The 5,299-nt window shown below is 44.1% G+C and overlaps 1 long non-coding RNA gene across 1 annotated transcript; it reads right to left on the bottom strand.

Moving 5' to 3' along the window:
• Positions 1 to 258: 258 nt before the first annotated feature.
• LOC114679538 (uncharacterized) lies at positions 259 to 4,735 on the bottom strand. The gene is made up of 2 exons (XR_003731531.2): positions 4,571 to 4,735; positions 259 to 1,239 (listed from the first exon to the last, which is right to left on the bottom strand). It is a non-coding gene; the product is annotated as an uncharacterized LOC114679538 (long non-coding RNA).
• Between the last annotated feature and the right edge of the window lie 564 nt (positions 4,736 to 5,299).

Here is a 5,299-nt window from a genome sequence, read left to right as displayed (position 1 = left end):
AGGTTAGAGATAACCAGGTCTATGCACATTTGTGTCTTTCCACAATGTCAGACTTTTACTGATGCTGTCTCAAACATAAAACACATGAGCTACATGGAGTTCAGCGAGAAGGCAATCCTCCTTAGTACTTCTCATTCACTCAGTTGTCAGAGCCATGGGCACATAGGTCCAAGTCACTCCACAAATCAGTCATTATTGCAAACCATACATAATACTATTTGATCAATATGTAAATGTTATAAATTAAACATTCCACAACAAACAAAGTAACGTTTATCATCAAGAGAGAAGGGATAGAAAAAACATTAATGAATCAGTCCAGGGCGACCAAAGTAGAAAAAATAATCTTCTGGTCTGGCCTGCAGTAGCTGTTGGTCTTGCAAGGAAAAGTCTTTGATGCGGCAGAGCTTTGGGTGGCAGATGCCAGATGCCAGATGCATATCACGAGTGACAGCAAGACGGTGTCTCTAAGGTGGCCTTTTTGAGCAGGTGAGGTCCTGCTCTTTTAATGGCCACCCCAGAGTCCTCTGGTGAGAACTGATAGTGGAAGAGTGTGCTTAGTTATGTCCTTATCTGGTTAGATGTAGTCCTTATTGATCAGGCAAAATATCTGTTCTCTTTTGGCAAGGTGCCTTTTGAAATGTAAGGTGGAGTCTTTTTTGGAGATGGAGTTACTTATGTCACAGGAGCTCTGTACAAAGTGCCACACTTAAGACCACAGAGGGATTCTCTCCCATGGAATACAACTCTGTGGAGCACGAGTCCATTAAACATAGTTTATATTGACAACTGAGAGGACATGCAGGATGACATCAATAGGTGTGGTGGCTAGCTCCAAGACGGTTAGTGGTACCTGTCTCTTGGTATTCACACCCTTGTTCTCCCCACATTGTACCATGGTTAATCTGTGCAACCAATAGCATATGGCAGGTGTGATGGCATGTCACTTCCAAGGCTGAGGCATAAAAGACATCATGGCTTCTTTCTTGCTCTCTTGAAGAGAGTAAGTTGCTGTGTCTTGAGCAGCCTGTGGAGAAGCCTACTTGGTGAGAAACTGAGGGCTCTTGATAACAGACAGAGAGAAACTGAGGCACAGCCATGTGAGTGACTCTCTTGGAAGTAGCTCCTCCAACCCATCAAGTCTTCAGGTGACCGCAGCCCTGGCCATCTTCTTGACTGCAACTTCACAGGAGACCCTGAGCTAGAACCACCCAGCTGAGCCAGTCCTGGATTCCTGACCTTCAGAAATTGTATGAGATAATAAACGTTATCTTAAGGCATTGTAGCAATAGATAACTGATAAAACAACATTCTTCTAGAACAATTTCAAACAAATGGAATTAAATGTAATAAATCCTGTATAAATATTGATAAAACTCTAAATGTGTGAAATGAAAGTAAATGTTTAATAATACTAAGATATATTCAATAGCATGGTGGGGAAAATGTATTATGCAGGAGATATATTGGGAGAATTTATGAGATTTATTTGGGGAACACTGATAATTTCTCACTCCCTCACCTGCAGGAAGAGAATAAGAAGCTACTTTCCAACATAAACCTATTGAGAGGGAACTTCCGGGGCACACTGAGAGAGCTTGGTGTGTGTTCTCTGCAGCTGGGAAGGGGAGATCTTAGAGTCCTGCCTAACTCAGGCCTGAGAAAGCTGAAGTTGCTTGTGGCCAAAAGACAGATGACCTGCATTTCCAGGATTTGTTGGAGGGTTGAAGGTTTTCCATAGAACAAATATTTGCCACTCAGCATAGGGAAAGCCAGGCTGGAGCTCTTTTAAGTTCTTCCCAATAAGATCACATGAAGAGTAAAATTTGTTGGTGTATTGTGGGCCACCAGATCAGGGCTGGTGGCAGAGTCAGGGGGTGGCAGCTGGACAAACAGAATCCATTGCCCACATCACAGATCGTGTTGGGCTCTGCTGAACCCAAGGGTTACAAGAGTCTATTTTAGACATCGGCCAGGTCAAAAAGCAAGCCAAGTGAGAACCGTCCTGTCCTCTGACTATCTCTCTTCAACCCTGGTAGGAGAGGAGTTGAATGAAGGAGCAGAAGTCACTGCAACCTCGTTCCTAGATCACAGACTCTCTCACTGCTGGCCCCGGCTGGGGAGCAGCAGGGAGAGGAGAGGGAGGAGTCTTACCTATGGATGAAGTGTGAGGCATTGATTATTATCTTGGCTAGACATCTCTTCTAAGTTTTTTATTATGAGAATTGTTGAACATAAAGAAAGGTGTCCATCACCTAGATGTAATGATTGTTACTGTTTTGCATATTTGCTTCATCTTGTTTTTGCTGAAATGTTGGGGTAGATTGAAGATGTGGTGTTTCACATTTCTGGATACTTCAGACTGCCTCTTCAGAGACTAAGGATGTTTTCGTGCATGCCACAGCAATGCTGTGGGATTAATGATGATTTCTTGGCATCTCCTGGCACTTGTACATATGTGGGTTTCCTAACTGTCTCTAAGGTATGTTTTCATATATAATTGGCTTGTTCATGCCCAGAAAGAAAAACTGGATACTTAACATCTAAACTGAGGCTGTTAATTTATGACTTAAAATGACTCAGAACTGTGCCCAAAGAAAAACCATAATAATTTTATTCAGGAGTGGAGGAATTTTATCCCTGCTGAAAAAAGCTGAAAGACACAACAGAAAACAAGACGAGAATGTGTATTCTCACAATTTCAAAAACAAGAAAAGTTTATGTCTTGTAAGGTGACAGGCACTGCTGGAAAGATGCTGTAATAAGTTTATTCACATCTTTGAAACCCAGATGTTTAAAAACTGCACGGGAACCTTATACATTGCTGATGTGCATGCAAATTGGTGCAAATTCTATGCAGCGTGCTGCAGCTGAATCTATCAAAATTTTTAAAGCATACATTCTTTGATACAACAATCCCTTCCTATAAATAAATTCCTACAGGATTTGTTCTGTACGTATCCTTACCAGTGAAATAACAGTAAAAGGATTTGCCTTGCAGCATTGTTTGTAATAGCAGAAAATTGGAAACTATCTTAAAAGACCATCAGTGAGGGACTAGTTGAATATATGGTTGTATATATTATTATTTTTGTGATATATTACGTGTGTGTGTGTGTGTGTGTGTGTGTGTGTGTATGGTGTCTTAGCTCAGGCTGGCATAACAAAATACCATGACCTGGGTGTGTTAAACAGAAGACATTTCTTTCTCCCAGTTCTGGAGACTGGAAAGTTCAAGATCAAGGTTCCTGCTGCTGGGGTTTCTGATGAGTTCCTGGCTTGCAGACTGCCATCTTCTGGCTGTGTCCTCACATGACAGATAGAGAGCTCTTGTGTCTCCTCTTAATAAGCCTTATTCTAGGCCGGGCGCGGTGGCTCAAGCCTGTAATCCCAGCACTTTGGGAGGCCGAGACGGGCGGATCACGACGCCAGGAGATCCAGACCATCCTGGCTAACACGGTGAAACCCCGTCTCTACTAAAAAATACAAAAAACTAGCCGGGCGCGGTGGCAGGCGCCTGTAGTCCCAACTACTCGGGAGGCTGAGGCAGGAGAATGGCGTGAACCCGGGAGGCGGAGCTTGCAGTGAGCTGAGATCCGGCCACTGCACTCCAGCCTGGGCGGCAGAGCGAGACTCCGTCTCAAAAAAAAAAAAAAAAAAGCCTTATTCTAGGCATCACCCTTATGACCTCATTCAACTTTAATGACTTCCTCCTCTACATACAGTTACTTTGGGTGTTAGGACTTCAACATATAATTGGGGTGGGAGTCACAATTCAGTCCCTTGCTTGTGGCATGGTATTCCACAACAGAAATGCAATAGAATAAGCTAGCAGAAAGAATGAGGCTATATGTACAGATAGACTGTGAAGTGGAAAACAGCAAAGAACAGGATGAGGTGCTGAGTGCATGAGCTGAGTGCCCACATTTGCCCTCCTTATCCACTCTTGGCCCTTCCCCACCTGTTCCCTGCCCCAGAGTGACCTCTTTAAACTGCATCAATAGACTCTTGTACTCTGCCTCAGGTTGAGTTCAGCCCATGAGGTGCTGCAGCAAAAGATCAGAGGGAGGAGAGGAACGACAGGTGATTATGCCCCTGAACCTCCCTGGAATGCTCCTCCGCTGGCTGTGTTGCTCACACTATGTCACCGTGCCCTCTCACTCAAGTGTTGCTGGCTTTGGGCTTTTCCTACACATTGGTAAAAGCCCATTTATTAAACTCTACTCAGATGACTCACTTTATGTGTGCCATCTGTTTTCTGTCAGGACTCTGGTTGAATCAGTACGTTAGCATTTGTGTTTTTTAAAAAAAAACAACTGGTACGTATGTTTGGAGGGTGGGGTACATGCACTTATTTATGCTTAGAATATCTCTGGAAAAATGCAGAAGAAACTAGTAACAGTGGTTGCCTCGAGGGAAGGAAACTGGGTGGCTGGGAATAGGGGGAGAAGAGGAAGGGATATTTATGTTTGCCGCACCCTTTTTGTTCCTTTTAAATTTTGTACTCTGTGTATGTATTGCTTATTCAAAAATAGGCTTGATTTAATTATTTAAAAATTAAAAAACAAACCTCAGAGGGAGTTGGTGCCAGAAGGCTTCACAGGCAGCCGTCCCTGTAGCACCAGGGTACCTCCCTCCCGAGGGGCGCCTGCCTTTCCTGGCAGATACTCCAAGCTACCAACTAAACAAAAATACAAACAAAAGCATAATTAACAAGCTTCTTCCACTCTGCACTATGTAGATGAGAGGTGCAATGTTCTGAAAAACTTCGGTGCATTAACTCAGACTATTTGCTGATACTCATTGGCAGGCAAGAGGTTCCTACTAAAGGCAGTAATTCATAACCACCATCAGCATGTGTGCTGACCACACCTTTGTCCCTCCCCCGGTGGAGGTCAGAGCCACAGTGACCAGGATAGAGCCTGCTGGGGATTTTCACTTAGGCCCACCCTCCAATCCCGCTCTGACATCTTTGCCACATGAGGGACTCAAAACCATCGATGGCCTGGTTGAGCAACAGTAACACATCAGGGGGTCAAGCTTGGAGACCACACAGGAAGGCCTTATCTAATTCCTTTGGGCTTGGCTCTTTCTCCTGCTCCTCAGCCATGGCCGACCCATTATTTAGCAACATCTCTATTTTTATCATGCTCATTATACTGCAGTGTTCTTCATTTTCATCTCGTTATTGTTGGCGGGGTCATCCAGCGGCTTTGTCACCCAGGAGACAGGGAAGGAGGCTGCACACTCAGCTCTCTTCCCCAGGCCTGGCTAATCCATCATCTGACAATACATTGTT

This window comes from Macaca mulatta, chromosome 7 (assembly GCF_049350105.2).
Source record: "Macaca mulatta isolate MMU2019108-1 chromosome 7, T2T-MMU8v2.0, whole genome shotgun sequence".
Taxonomy (NCBI): Eukaryota; Metazoa; Chordata; class Mammalia; order Primates; family Cercopithecidae; genus Macaca; species Macaca mulatta.
This window is presented reverse-complemented; position numbering and strand designations above follow the sequence as displayed.